Source organism: Heterocephalus glaber, unplaced genomic scaffold (genome assembly GCF_053883595.1).
Source record: "Heterocephalus glaber isolate CG9 unplaced genomic scaffold, H.glaber_assembly_v1.0 deba00000347, whole genome shotgun sequence".
Taxonomy (NCBI): domain Eukaryota; kingdom Metazoa; phylum Chordata; class Mammalia; order Rodentia; family Bathyergidae; genus Heterocephalus; species Heterocephalus glaber.
The window spans coordinates 59,636,962-59,653,604 of record NW_028258143.1 but is presented as its reverse complement, the minus strand read 5'-3'; the positions used below and the strand labels follow the sequence as shown (position 1 = coordinate 59,653,604).

The window sequence follows — 16,643 nt, the reverse complement described above, 5'->3', positions numbered from 1 at the left end:
GAAATATTATTAAAATAGAGTATATAGTCTAATAACTAAATACCCAATTACTGATCATTACATCCTTTTGAACTGATAAGTTCTAATCTATATACGTGAAGGAAAAAAAATCTATGTTTAAATAGACTCTAAAATACTGATGAGTATCTGAAGTCTCAATACTATTAGTAATTATCTTCTACATTTATTATATTTGGGGATAAACAAGGAATGCTTCTCTCTTCTAACAATGATGAAAAATCAGTAGAATATATTAATAAATAGATCAAAGTAAACAGAGCAGCTTGATAAAAGCAATAAACCACTTCTGGTAGAGTAATCATGTTTGGTTTATATAATATTGATTTGGTTTTAGTAAATAAAGATTTTTTTACTCAGGTAGGAATTGAGAGAATTCAATATGGAGCAAATAAAACAAAATATAGTTGGTTACAAACCAGAAACAATCCAAATAATAAAACCTCAGAGTTGAAAGATTTAGAACTCATCTCGTACATCTTCAGATAATTCAGGAATCCTTTGAACACCATTCCTGACAGGTGATATTTTATTTAACAGAATGAAATTTTCTAAGCACCCATTACTTGCCAACAATATATGACTGTATCATGCAGTGACCACTGGAAAAGATAGTTCTTTTCTGAAGAAAGCATATTCTATTCCATTTCTTATCATTTTAAGATAAAATCTACTCTCTGAAGCAACTTATTATTTTTACTCATCTTTCATACTTTCTTCCTTCTATTCCACCTTTTATAACTAACTTGGTTGATAAATTGAAATTACAGAATTAAAGAATTTGAGGAAAACAAGAGATTATTAATTTTCTCCAAAGACACAATTCCCACTGTAGCATTCTTTCTCCAAATACTGTTACATCTTGTGTCTAGATGTCCCCCACAAAGCCCCATGCAGTCATAGGTTGGGCTTTTTCAGTGGTGGATGGATCTAGAGTGTATAGTGCTGGGATTAAGGGTGCATGACTAATAAATTAGGCCACTAATTGGTTTGCTATAGTTCTGAGTGTTCATAATGTGAGGGCCCACCTTGGGTGTGAGTGCTACTCTCCCTAAGGGATGGTAGCTTGGATGTAACACAAAGCATAGAAAGAGGGCTGCTGTTGGTTGCTTGCTGCTTGCTGCTTGCTGCTTGGTACTTCACTGCTGGGTGCCTTCTGCTTACCCTGCCATGGACTGTTTCTTCTCTGAGATGCCCCTCTGCCATGCCACATTGCCTTTGAGCCAGCGGATCATTGAGTAAAACCTCTACAAACTATAAGCCAAATAGACCTTTCTTCCTTTAACTTTGCATGTCAGGTACTTTGTCTCAGCAAGGAGAAAAGTAACTAAGACACAATCCCCTCTGTTCTTGAATACCTTCACTGAAATAAAAGAACAATCCCCCTCCTTTATTGGAAAAGCAGATCTCCTTTAGATATATTTAATGTGGAACTCACCTGTGACTTTCACTGATTGGTTCTAGTCCCTCCTCCAAGAGCACAGTGTTTTCACACCAGAGTTATCAGGCATCTGAAAATCACTGTCACCTCTATCCTTTAGTCTCTACCTTACTGAGGTCACCGTCCCTGGCTTTGAGACACTTTATTATCCATGCTTTTGGTCACATTTCTCTGAAGAAGACTCATTTTACACATGTCTCTATCCAGTAACTGGTTCCTGAAGCTCAATACCTTACAGATGTGATATGGCCACTCAGAGCAGCATTAATCTGACCACTGTGGTGAAAATCACATTAATCATAATCAAAAGACAATGTTATATATCCTGTTGATTGGTCAATTGAAATCCTGGCATAGTTTTCACCAGAATTTATTTTAACTCTTGGGTTTTCTTCCTTCCTATAAGCAACTTGGCGTTATTTTTGTTTTAAAATCTTAACTTAGAAGGTAGAATTTTAAACCCTGTTTAATATCATTGCATTAGGTTTACTTATCAGGCTAGTTTTTTAAGACTTCTCTGAATCCTAATTTTTCCATCCATTAGTTACGGTATGTCAGAGTTTTCAAAGCTAAAGCTAAAGGATGAACAAGCCACATCTTTCTTAATAAAATGTCCTTGATTTTGGTAAATTAATTTTATTTATACATTAAAACAAATTTTTTATTGCATAGAAAAATCATCTGTCTGAATATTTAACACAAATGGGTGACTTAAAAATTCATTCATGAGGGAGACCTCTTCTATTGGGATACCTTGCTGGAAATATTTGGGAAAGACTGAAGTGGGAATCTCCCAATTGTGAAGTTTAGTAACACTCTAAAAAAATAAAAAATAAAAAAAATAACTCAAGTCTAACAAAGAAGAAACTAAGGTGAAAGGTGATAGATTTTGCCAATTTTTAAACCTTATGTGTCATGTACTTCAGAAGACAAGTCCCTGTGGATCTCACATTTCTGCATGTCTTGGGAATAGAAATATGGCCAGGCTTCTGCTCTGAATGATCTGTTCAAGGACATTTATCCAGCAGATAAAGATAATGTCTCTGCTAGGGCAAATATTGTGTTGATTTACTTGGTATTATAAAATATTCGGATTTCCTAAGCTTGAGGCTTCTCTCCTCTAATGTACCTCATTTCATGTGGAAGCAGCACCTGCCTTTGTCATGATGCCTTTGGGAATTGGGGCTGGAAAACCTAACCTAAGAAAATGATGACATCCTGGTGACAGTTATTGCTGTAAGTAGTAAACTATCGACTTTCTCTGATCCAGAAGTTATGTCCTATGATAAGTGTTAGGAAACTATCACAAACTCAATTCTTAACTTACAAGTAGGGTAAAATTTTAGGCCCTTCACAGTCCTTGACCTACACATGATAAATCAGTTTGAAGGCAAATAACAAATGAGAAAAAACAAATTGCAACTATAGGAAATATAATAAGTTAATATCCTAATTACAAAAAGAACTTTTGCAAATCAATAGAACAAAGATGAACCTGTACAAAACATGGGCTAAATACATGATCATATAATTACCTCCTAAGTAAATAAAAAGATAAAATATGAGTGTGAAAATATACAACCCTTTTAATAATCAAAGAAAAATATATTTAGACAAATAATAATTTAAATTTAAACTGGGGAAAATGTTAAATAGTGTTAACTTCATATGGATTTTGGGAAACTTTCTTTCTCATAGCCATCAGGTAGGAGTGTAAGTTGTGAGACATTTTTTGAAGTGAAATTTGTAATATGTACCATAGTTCCTCAAAAAATACACAAATCTTTGATACTGTCATACCATTTTAGAAATATTTCTTACAAAAACTATTAGACAAGATAATAGATTTCATTTTTCATTATTCTGTGCTGGAAAAAAACTATATATTTTTAAAGACAAATATTTAGTTATGATATAGTAATTGAATATTATATGATGGTATCAAAGTAATTTAAATAGTACTAACAAAAAAGGACAAGATATTTTTATGTATCTTAAATTGGAAAAGAAACAGTACAGAAATATATAGCTTTGTCTCAATTTTTATTAAGATATGAAAAATATGTCTACATGTATAATTTCTCATAAGGAATTTGAAAACCTGTGATCAAAAACTACTAACAGTGATTTCTCTAAAAGTATGGGATTCAAAGTAATTTTAATTGGATTTTGTTCAATGTCTAATATTTCTGTGACTATTATTTATGAACTTTTAACATCTTAAAATAAATATTAGGTATCTTGTCATGACTTGTTCTTTTTGTCTATTTTGGCCCTTTTCTATCTCTTTCCTTAGTAAGTATTGAAATTTCAACTGTTAATAAAAATCTGTTTGTCCTTATACAGTGATCAGTGTCTCCAGGTTAAACAGTCTGCAATTTACTTTCTCACACATTTAAATTCATATTTTAAAAACAGCTAAGTTGTGCCGGGGATTTAGCTCAGCGGTGCTGCTGTCTGCCTTGCAAGTGCAAGGTCTGGAGTTTGATCCCAATACCAAAAGGACAAAAAACCCCCAGCTAAGTCATGTTCTGCTCCTTGGAGTCACAGAGCACAAGTGGGTACCCTATGCTACAACAGAGCCTTTCCAATATCTAAAGACCTTGTCTATTTCTCTTATCTGTTGTTTCCATTTTATCTTTAGTCCTCTGATTGGAACATATGGCTTTCTTATCATCCTTAATATGGCTTAATTCTTAGGCTCCTGTTCACGCAAGTCACCTGTTCTCACATCTCCTGCAGCTTTTTGGTCCCTGCTTTTTTAACACTTCAGAGAGATTGTCACTCAATACTGAGAATGACAAAGTACAAAGAACATAATTTCCCCCATGTGTACATTTCATTTCTAGGAATACTCTGGGCTTTGTCTTTATGTACTGCAAACACGTACTAATAAAATATTAAATATTTTTAATTTTGAAATTAATTTTTTTCAATGCTAGAGAAGAAACCCAGGCCTAATGCATGTTAGGCAAGCACTCTGCATGAAGCTACACCCCTAGCCCTCTTAACTGATATTTAAATATTTGCATTTGGGAAATAAAATTTGTGTAGTCATTTTTTTTATATTTAGGTCTTCACATTTTCCCACTATATTTCATTTCATTAACTTTGGTCCTTATTCCAATCAGAGAACAATAAGACTTCTTCTACATTTGGCAATTCTGGATAAATTTTGTGTGCCTGTAACTGTCCACCCTAGTAAAGTTTGTTTGCACATATGTCTTTATAGAATGTAGTCAAGTGGTTGACTCCATTCTTTAGAGAGTAAGTTGTCTTCTAGAGAGGATCCTAAGTGAAAGGCACTAGACATTTAAAAGAGAGCAACAGATTGTTTTAACAAGAGTCTCAAGTCTGTGAGACACAAACTCAGAGGTTGCTGTTGTAGACTCCTAGAGTAAGGTTATGTCGGAGAGTGCCTGATGGTTCCAAGGAGCCCATCTCCTCCAACTGATGCTATAGAAGAATGCGATTATGCTCTGGTTTTGTTTTGTTTTTCTTTCAATTTTTTAATGAGAATCCAGAAAATCTGGGTTTGTATATGAAATCACTCAATTTTCAAATAAATTCAATTCATTTAAGACTTTAACAAATTATTTCTTCTAAATTAAATATATTCAGAAATTACCACGTGGATGGTTAATTTGTTACCTCCAAATAGAGAGATCCCCCACCTCTCTAAGAGAGAAAGTGAGTCTTGTCATTTAACTCATTACCACTGATGTGAGTCTGGATTGGTAGTTTCATGATTTTACATTTATTGAAAGATCACATAATTCTGAATACTTTATTGATCATTGATCAAATATTCGCATTATCATCTATATTTTATGTTTACAATGAAAAAATCAACATTATCAGTCTAGTAGTGTCTAGAATCTAGAGTAATATCATAAAAGTCAGATTTATTGTTGTTTCAAGTGTGAGTCCCTCTTAAAGCTTTCACAAAAAATTGGTAAATCAGAATTTAGTACTGAAAACGACTCCTTGGTATCTCATTATCACTGTGAAGGAAATTAGACTCACAAATAAATCTTTCAGAATTTGGAGATATTTTAGTGTTTTAGGGATTTTTAATGGATCTTCTTAGAAACTTCACTTTTGTTAAATGTAACTAGCTATAACACCATGGACACAATGTCGAAATTCTAAGAGCAAAATACATTCTCTCCTTTGACCTGTAGCAACTGTACAATTCTATTCCATGCTGACAGCTGATTCTCACAAGACCTTTGACATGCCAAACATGATCCATGACAGCTAATTCTAGCAAAAAGCAATCACTGCAAACAATTCCTTTTGATTTGTTTAAAAGAACCAAGAATGAAATATTATATATTTGATTTGACCATGCATAGAGATAGTCTTTCATTAGATCCAAACTTGGAATGACTAGAAAATGTTTATTCTGAAAATTGACATATTACATAGAAAACGCAGAAGAAAAATTTGATGACTTACATTCCTATACTAGTGTTCAGGTTTTTCTCCACCCCTTTCTAGTGCCTTCTTTTGAAGCCAAACAGATGTATCTGGGTAACTTGCAGTATTTCAAGTCAAAAGACTGAGAATCTTATTCATGAACCTGGAGGTGACCTAGGAATCTACTTGGCATTGAGCACTCCAACTGATTAAGCAAGCAGAGCATCTTGCCAACTATTTTTTAGAGATACTTCCTAACCCTTATCTCTTTCTTAATGGCTACCTATATCAAAACTACATTTGGGCTGGGGATTTAGCTCAGTGGTTCCTCCTCCTGCTTTGTAAGTGCAAGGTCCCAAGTTCAATCCCCAGTACTCCCCCCAAAAATACTACATTCACCTTGCATTTTCCAATCCTTTTGTTTGCATATTATTTATTATTCATATCACTTTCAGGAAATATAACAATTTAAAGGAGAGTGGACATGACATAGGCTCCATTCAATCTGTTTAGTGACTGGTAATCCATATTAACCATATCTCTATTTCTCTCTACTTATCCCAGAAGCTAACTCCAAAAGATACTGGACATACTTCAGTTTTTCCAATATAAAAACATTTATATCAATATATAAAGACACACAACAAATACTGCGACTCTCTCCAGTATTAGAGTGACTCTGTAGCCAGCCTACACTTCAGTACAGCCAGCACTTGGGAGCAGGAGTCCAAATGTCCGTCAGCCTTCATTGCCCAATGGCACACTGGCCAAGCCCCCAGGAAAGACGGCTCCAAAGTTTATCTGTGTGGATCAGTTTTAGCTATCTCTGGAAGACTTTTGACCCTGTCTCATCAAACCAATTCATCAAGAAGAAGCTTAGTGCATAGGTTTCTTCAGCTTGGCTTTCTCTGATGGACTGTTATGGACAGTTGTGGGCAGTGATTCTATTGTTTATTATGGCTCCTTCAGTTGGATTTTTTCAAAGAAAGTTCAGCACTGGGAATAAGAACCATCACCTGCAAATGCTGGTTTATCTGACAGAAGGTAGAAAATAGAAATCAATTATGTGGGTAAGGATGAGTGTAAGCATGGAATAGTGTCAACCTTTTAGACTAACATGTGACCCAGCTGAGACACCAACTAGTTATATTAGCTTAGTGAGTACTTTAGTTTAGAGTTCTTTACAGCAAGAAGAAATTAGATTCAGTGAGGGCAAAAGACTGTCCCTTTAATATTCTATTTTTCATTCAAATATAAATTTTGTTATATTATTATTTAAATATCTCATTTATGTATTTCATCAACAAAGCTTCACCGTAATATTGTGTCTTATCTCTTTTCTTTTATCCATCACATCTTGAAAGCACGCTTTTCATTTAAAACCACCTGACAGAGACAGTTAATAATTTCCCTCCTCCTCTGGGGGCATCAGTGACTCTGTCCTTCTGTCCTTCTTCAGAGAAGTATGGCCATGTGACTGAGTTCTGAATGAGAAAACATGGGCAGGAGTGAGCTGTACCATTTCCAAAGGAGGCCTGTAATTCCCCCCCGAACACACACACACACACACACACACACACACACACACACACACAATCCTCTCACTGTGTCCCCCTCCACAGGAAAAATCTGAAGGTCTGGGGAAAAACTCAGCCAGATGCAGGAAAGTGGGTGGGTCCTTGAATTTCTGTTTATGAAGGGATATCCAAATTGCTGCCTAAAAAGGGACAATCAGGTTGAGGTATAGAATAAGAAGTAAACTCACACAATCTCCCTAAAATTCTGAGGATTTTAAAATATAAGAGCATGTAGCTTACCTTATACATAACACTTACCTCGGCTATAATTACAGATAATTTAAGTTTCATTTATGTATATATTTATTTATCTTCCTAAATAGTCTGGAAGCTCCTTAAAAGCTAGACCTATGCCTTTCTTTACTTCCTAGCAAGTCTGCACTTTTGGCACAGTTCCTAGAAGTAGCAGGTACTCAGTAAATCTTGTTCAGTGTATGGATATGGAACAAATGTACAAACAAATTAAATTCTTTTTTTTCAAATTAAATTCTTATTGTGTTGAATTGAGGAATCAAGAAAAGTAATCCAAAAGTAAATTTTAGGAAATGCCTTCCATCTCTTATTTTGCCTTTCTTCCCTGGTCCAAAACACTTCAAAAATACTTGGGAGCAAATCTGGATGGGTTTTATAAGTGTTTGAATAAATCCATTTGTATCACAACTGTCTAACAAAAGGCCCATGATACTTTTATTCTCATAATATGTCTATGCAACCATTTCTTCCTTTACTGAGTGTGATGGTGTTGATGTGTGACATATTCTAGCAGACAGCCAGCATGATACCTGTATTGGCACCATTTTAATGTACTCTAATCCTGCCTAATTTGTTCTAATATTCAATAACTTTCTCCCAGCCAGACAGACCAGATGTCGCCTAATACAACTTGTGTCTTTATATGAGCCCCTGTATAGATCCGATTAGATCAACAATCTCAGTACAAAATGCTGAAAAGTAATCTTCCTTTGTCTTTTCTGACTACAAAGCCAAATCAATGCCAGCAGGTGCCTTTACATGTTATTGCGCTTACTGTCAGTCAGTGCCAACATAGAAAATCTTAACAGGATTACAAGAAGCAGTGTGGTGTTTAAAGTACATGTGCTTCCAAGACAACAGGATATATTGTATCTATCACCTGAGATACACATGCACAACCTCCAACAAATAAACTATACCACTTAGTGTTTGATACAAGCCCAGGCCATTTATATCAAAGGAGCAAACTTAGAAACACAATTCAAGTCATCACACAAAAAATAGGGGCCACAAGGTACCAGCTAACTATCAGATCTATACATTAAATGTTCATAGATATCCATACAATTTTTTACTTGAAGTTTTCTCTACCCAATGGTAAGCTGCCCTATAACACCTGCTCTGTAGGACTGCACGACGTGAAGAAATAGTTGTACTGTAGACAATCTTTGTGGACCTTTATCTATACACATTAACACATTCTGGTGCCCTAGGTGACCCTATTTTACACATGATATGGTAGATTAAAAAGGATCACAAATTCTTGGGTCTCTTTCTCACTAAGATGAAGGATACTTACACTACCCTTTAGTCTGGATTGGTCCGTGACTATTTTGACTACAGTGAAAATGATTGCTATTCTAGCAGTTTCTACTTGGTCTCTTAGAGACCTGAACCCCCATGTAAGAAGTCTGATTACCATACTGGAGAAACAATATGTAAGAAGTCCTATAAATAAATGGGGGGGAAAGGGGGCCTAGGGAAGCCAGCCTTATGGCTGTCACCATCAAAATACCAGACTTTTGAGTAAATCTGTCTTATTCCCACCAGACTGACCAGAATAGAAGATGGATATCACCAAAGGGCCGCATGTGCCATTTTATGAAGGAGGAGAATCACCCAGATAAGAATTTCTGTTACAAAAAATTTTTACATATAACAAAATGGTTGTTTAAAAAAACTAGTTTGGTGGATATTTTTAATGCAGCAATACAATAAATAACCAAAACCTATGCACATCAAACAAGAGTTTGGTAGCATAACCAAACATAAAATGACCCATCTGCAGAGCAGAAGCAAAAATCCAGTAGGTACTTAGCCGCTGCAGAGATAAGTCACCATAGAGCTGGACTAACAGAATTGTAATCCCTCCAACTCTCAGCTCAGTCGCCATTCCTTAGCTTCTGCTGACTGGCCTAGGGGATTTTCTTCCAAAGGCCATAAAATTAAATTAGAATTCACTGCTTAAGTGTAATGATTTCCCACCGTTTATGTGGGTTATCATTTACAACCAACTGGCATTTAATCAAACCACTATTTTTATTTCAGGACCAGAGGCCACAACATTGTGTATTTTCTCTTCCTCCCTGTTGAGCAAAGCAGCTTCATCCAAGCTGTGAAGAGATATCAAATTGTTTATGAAAAGCCAGCATGAAGTATTGTTTTCAAACATATTTATGATTTCACACCAACTTAGGAAGGATTTAGCTCATTTTGTTGATTGACACACAATCTTACATTTACATATGTAATAATAACATAGTCTCCTAGAGAAAAAAGAAGGAATTAAAGGAATTAAATCACATTCTGATACAAATTTGCTTATAAAATTAATCCTGTTGCCAGTTCTGATTCTTTTAGGAATAAGGCATACAGTGTGTGAATTATCACCCCACCAAAAGGAGTGTTGTCTGTCGAATCTTCTCACATTTATGCACTCATTCTTGCCCTTCCCCTGGCCTAAAATTTCTCCCCTTCTTCTCAAAATCAGGACCCACTCCATGTTAGTAATGTCCACCCCTGTGCTTGTCTGCCCTGAGCATCTCCTCCTTCTCTGTTTGAAAACTGCTGCTCTCCTTCCATGGAAGCTTAGTCCCCTCCCCACCCCAATTCCAAACATCTGCACAACAGCAGGAAAATGATAAACGTGGGAACCAAATGCATTTCTTGTTTCTTCATTTGGGACTGTATCAGTCCTAATTTCTTCCCTTGGAACCTTTCCTGTCTCATCAAAGTGCAAGACCTTCACCTCTGAATAGCCGTCGCTATTCTTGTTTAAAATTAATATGCAATAAAGTTGTATGTTTTCCTTTCTAATGAATTGGAAGCTGTTTAAAGCAGGTACCTGATTTTTTCATTGTTATATGCAGCAGTGTCTTCTTTGCATGTAGTAGGTATTTAGCAAATGATGTTAAATCCTGTAACATCTGTCAAAATATTAAAATGATCAGACAGTTACAGAGGATTTTCTCTCCCCTTTGATAAACTGTAATGACAATGCAAATGCAAATTTGGCAATGCACTTTTTGGTTACTATGAAAATCACATATGCAATCTCTCTCCTACCATGGTCTCTTGCTGGTGCTGATGCTGGGAAAAGGGCAAGTTTCTGCCTATTGAATTACTGTTTGATTAATGTTGGGTTTGCAACATCTGTGTGATTTGAGCTATGGCATAACCAATTTCATCTAATAAGCTGTATCTCATAAAGCCTATTAATTAATTTATCTAAAATAATTCATTGGCTTCAAAATCTCTTGCGTTCATAGGACAAATTTTTTTAAATAAATAAACTTTATAGCACTTCAGGTGAATTACTGATTTAAAAGCAGGTACAGTAAGTAAGAGGGTATTTACATATATGAGTAATCTCAGTGCAAGGAAATGTACACTCTTTTATATGTGCTAGTAGTTATCATGGTCTTGCCACAGCTGTTAGAAATTACAGGTTTTCAGTGGCAAGCGTCAGCCATCACTATAATTATTATTATTTTATCAAAAACAATCGCAGGGAGTATTTTAGGCTGACAAAAGCCTTCTAGGTCTTTGTTTACTCACTGCATTATATATTCTGCCCTCCATGCCAACTGAGTTAAAGTTCTCTTCCTCCTGATTTAAAACCTATTATTAGAGAAAGCAAAGGTTCCCATCTTTAACACAAAGTAAGACTGGTGCTTGGATAGGAGAGCACCAGTCTCTTGGGATGTAAATAAAAGAGAGCACAACCTGAGAAGCCTTATTCAGCAGGCTTTCGGCAGTGTTCCCAAACGGAGATTGCAGTTTACTTCTGCGACGTCAAGTCCAAAGAAATAAGGCAGTGGGCAGGCGCCAGGAAGAATGAATTGACAACTTCAAACACAAGGCTGACAGAGCAAGGAGGTCGCACTTGCTGTCTAACCAGCAGTCATAGCAAAAGCTGCTCCCTCTGTGGCCTGGACATTTTGCTTCTGATAATGTGAAATTACTGTCATGAAAAGTCCTCACGGCATAAAAGGAGCTTTCTCTCCTTTAAACTCTCCAATGAGCCTGTGAAGTAGTGATCTGGCAAAGGCAGGGTGCTCAGCGATACAGTGTCCAGGGGAAACGAGACAGGGCACAGGACTTGTGGAAGAACAACCGCTGGACAGAGACCCATCAGCCGGGATGGATTTTTGGAACGATCCATTTCTAGCAGTGCAGCTCACAACCACACCCACCAGCAAGCGTCTTCTACTATGGATTATCCCTTTTATTACACACACTTTTCGTGGTCAATTAGGCCAACAGCAGGATAGGGCATGGGAGAGGTTTCATTTCTTCAGAATTATCCAGGAAAATAGAGATGTTCCAAAACTGCTCATGGAGTAAAACAGCAAAGAAAAAAAAAAAAATCTCTAAAACCCATTAGTCTATATCTTGCAAAGAAATTTTAAATATTTATCTTAATGGTCTAATGTGAAGTCTCAGGAGCTAATGCTACAGAATAAGAATGATAATCCCTAAAGGCTGTGGTGTAATATATATAATTTTATAATATGAAGCTGCATGCCATTATCTGGCTCAAAATTCATGAATAACAAGTTACAGTCCTGGTGATCTCTTGAAATGTGAAGCTCCTTTCCATATAAATTAGCTAGTCTTTTAAGTAGCACTTAGTTTTAATATTAAAAGGTATGCATGTTTTAAAATGTGAGATTTTATTTATGTATCTAACACAACAGAATAAACAACTCATTCATACCACATACTGAAATCCATACATTTCCCAAACTTTGACACCAATAGTTTCATTTGATTATATTATAATATAATGTACATCACTACATTTCAAGCTTATATTTGCTACTACCATTTGTTCCTGTTAACAGCCTCCCATTTACTACTATAGTCAAAATGGAAAGTTTTATTTTAGGCTCAATTGCTACCTGAGCCAAACCTGGTCCTACTTAGAAACCACAGACTTGCCCTGAGGTTGGAGAAGGGTGGTACCCAGGAAAATCACAGTTTAACTTCACTAATTTCAAGAATGTAGGGGGAAATTTTTTGTGTATCTTCTCAAGGCCAAATTGAAGGGCTATTCCATAAGGTCACACATGAATATTTAACCCAGTCAAATTTTTACCTTTTATTTCCACAGTCCAGTAGTCATAGCATTAATTTCCCTGCAAATTAACCTGTAGACTTTTCTCTAAATGACCCAATTCTAAAACTAGCAATCTTTTTGCCTTCCTTGTTTTTTAATTTAAAAGTCTGTGAAAAGGCTTTGGAAAGTAAAATTCACACAGCATAAAGGTGAACATGTATAGCGTTCTCTCAGTTTCAGAAAAATACTCTGGTAAATAGAAAATGCATCAAAATTTCTAAAAAGCACCAAAAAGGAAAGGAATGGGGGGACACTGACACCTTCAAAAGTAAAATCTGAAATAGAAAAACATTTCACAGAAAAAAATAGTGTGTGCTTTAAAGACCCTGCAGTCAGCAATGAAGAGTTAAACTGTGTATTACTCAATTTATATAAAGAAAGATGCACCAAGTACCTAAAGTGCCTCAAGATATAAAATGGTTATTGTTGGCAGTTTGACGAGATTCATACTCTGTGGGGAGGAATTGCAAAGCCAATTTGTTATATAAAGGTAAATCTGAAATAAGTGTTCAAATTTGCCCAGAGCACAAGAAACAAAAATCAGATCTTTTCCCCCTCTTATGCACTGAACATCATTTCCCCACATCACCCTGCACAGATGTGATTAATATCCGCAACATAGTCCTGCACAAAAGAGGACAAGCTCACGTCACAGCTGCTTCATGTTCACCTGAGTCATAACCCTGAACCTGAAGGAGGTGGAATAAGAACGCCATGCTGACAGCATAACAAGGTATCGCTAAAGACAAGTGTGTTCTTTTCACCAATGATTTTATTTCTCTGCTGAAATGTGTTCGATACAAGAAAATATACTTTGGGGGAAATGGAGAAAATTTAGATTTCTTCAGTTGTTAAATGACATTATGGAACTATTGTTAATTTTTTAGGTGTGACAAAATACTGCAATTACATATGTTAACGAGCTTAGACTTAGGAAATGTATGCTGAAGTGATCAGGGATAGGTCTAGGCAAAAGTAGGGAGCAAGAAAGGATAAAACAAATGCAAGAAAATGTTAATTTTTATGAAGGTTTCACAATTTTCAAAATGATAATGTCTGTCAAAAATTAACAATATTGTATAATTAGAAAAAATGTGATTATAGGTATTCTGCTTCTGCATTTTATGATAATTTATAATTCTAAATTAATTCCTGGTTATTTCTTTGTAAAGAGCATATGAAATAAATTCAGCATACAGCATGGTTTCTGGCATATACCTGTCTTTTGACCACTTTAGCTTTCAATTTAATATATACCTTCTCAGATTTATACCTATTATAGTTTAGTTCTGAAACGTCCCCCAAAAGCTCTATGTTCAGAGATGGGGTCTGGTCAGAAGGGGTGGGTCACTGAAGGCATGACTTGGAAAGGTGTATTCTCAGTGCCCAGCTCCTCCTCGTCTCTGCTTCACCATGAAGTGAGCAGCTTTCTTCCACCATGCCATTTCTGCAGTGGTGCCTGCCAGCCATGTACTAAACCCAAAGGAAACTGTGAGCCAAAATAAACTTGTTCTCCTTTAGTTATAGCTATTGGGTATTGTGTCTCAGCAATAGGAAAACTGACAAATACAATACATTTTGATCCACCATGTTAGCCATTCACACTGCCTGTAACCATTGCAAATTGCTTTTGCTACACCACAAGATAGTAGCTGTTGGCAGTCTATACAAAAGCTCAGTACAGGAAGGCTGGAGAAGAAGAGAGAGTCTCTACTGTAATTAGTACTAAGAACTTGACTGATTTTTATCACTTCCATTTAGATTTGCCTCTTTCTTGGCCACTACTATAAGATTAGGTTAGAGGTGGTAAGTCAGGGTCTAATCTTGTAGAGATAGAGTCCATTTACCCTTACTAGCCATGGTTGCCACAATCGTTCATTTACCAAATAAGCATCAGAGACTCCCTAGTGAATCTCTAAGGTTCCAGTTATACTCTATATTCTCCCACTGTGATGCAACTACTCTAACTGTTCATGGTAATCCAGATCCATTACCCCTGCCAGTAGCTGCATTGGCAACTTGGTTTATCTTTGCCAGCTTATCCACCAGCTTGAAAAGGCAAAAGTGACCATATGATAGTCGAGGCTTCCAGTTCATTATGTTTACTGTGTCTTCTGGCAGCAAAGCCCTTTTCACCCTGGCAATCAGGATTTCTACATCAGAAGAGCCTCAGGCATCAGAAGAGAAGATCAAGGTTGTAACATGGCTTATTGGGAGAGATGGTGAAAAAAGCCAATTTTGCATACATCCTTTTGTTCCAGTAACAAATTCCCCTGTACTCAGAATACACTTGCTGCGGTAAAGGATTCTTTTAGGGATAGATTGAGGGCTACTGATCATTCATACCATGGTGGCGTTGCAGTAGGCTTCCTCCAGGGCCCTATCCTTGCTTTTATTAATGGGCTGTAACTATGAGAACTCCATTATACTTGGAAGCTGGTAGGGGATAATAATTTCCCCTTGCAGTGCAATGGCTGATACCAACCTTCTGTTTTCCAGTTCTCATAATTTTTTTATTACAAGTCAAGCAAAACTCTTGTCAAGCTCCTCTGTTTCATCCATGGGAGCACAATTAGTCAAGGACACGGGTCCCTGAAAGTGAGGGCATCTTGGTTGCCATTCTGCCTTTGCTGCCTATTATATTACCTTGCTGCTCTCAGGTCAGTTCTGTCATTTGATCCTCTGCTCTTTGAGAATATCCATCCTACTGATACTAAAGAGCATAGTTAAATGGCAGTATTTCCTCTCACCAATGGCTTGATGTGAGAGGATGCTAACTTCAGGGAGCTTTTCAAAAAATGTGAGTCCTCACCAGTATATTGCTCAAGGTGTTAATGAAGGAAGGTTCTTCAGCCATGCTGAGGAGCACAGGAACGTGGTAAGTTCCCTTTCTCATACTGTAAATCCAATCTAACATTTCTCTTCCCAAGCCTTCAAATCCCTTTCTTAATACTCTGCGCGGCAGTTCTAGCATCTCTACCTCATTAACTCCAGGCCATTGTTGTGTACAAGCTTCAAGGAGCCATTCCAGTGGCATATTAGGGCCAGCTCCACATGTCCTTGCCAAGACATTGTTGTAAGTCACAGGAGAGTTGCTCTCATGCCAATGCATTCTTCCTTAACCAGCTTTATATAGTCTCTTGGGTCCAATTTCTCCAAGATTATCTCTTCAGGTGCTTGTCCTATGCCCCCTGGGCACATATTAGCTAGATCTTACAGTTCTTTCCGTGAGTATACTATCTCCTCCTGGGCTGTGCTATTATCTGATCCCAGTTAATGATCTTTTTTTTTTTCTTTTTTCTTTTTGGTACCAAGGATCGAAGTTGGGAACTTGTACTTGTGAGGCAGGCCCTAGAACCACTGAGCTAGATCCCCAGCCCCCAGTTAATGATCTTGAATCAAGGGAGAAGGTGGGAAGCCAATGTTGAGCAGCTAGGCATCATTTGTGAGGCAGCTACCACATTTCTTCAAGCAAAAGAAAGCAGCTCACTTCTAGAAAAAGATATGAAACTACTTGTACTAACTGAGACAGTATAGAGAATCTGGAAATCAGCAGTTCTTAGGTTATCTATCCAAATGTCCCTATTTCAGACCTCCAAATCTGGGTCTTTTTCTGACAGAACCTGAGCTTTGGCAAGATGACTACAGAAGTTATTCACTGATCCTCACTTTTAGCTTTGCTGCTCTTTGCTTCAGGGAATAAAGGTCTCTTAACCTTTACAGTGGAGGTTTTCTGATATTCACACCATACCTTGAGTTCATAGCTGGATAACCTATCAGTTTCTTCTTGCAAGGCTTTCAAATTTAATAA

At 36.6% G+C, this 16,643-nt stretch overlaps 1 long non-coding RNA gene across 5 annotated transcripts in view; it reads right to left on the bottom strand.

Annotated features, from left to right (window-relative positions):
• Positions 1-3,610: 3,610 nt before the first annotated feature.
• The window catches only part of LOC110346355 (uncharacterized), a 355,871-nt gene continuing 342,838 nt past the window's right edge, over positions 3,611-16,643 (bottom strand). For all 5 annotated transcript variants that reach the window (XR_002390343.2, XR_015447335.1, XR_015447333.1 and 2 more), the window contains one exon: positions 3,611-7,365. This is a non-coding gene — a long non-coding RNA (uncharacterized LOC110346355). The remainder of the gene's footprint in view (positions 7,366-16,643) is intronic.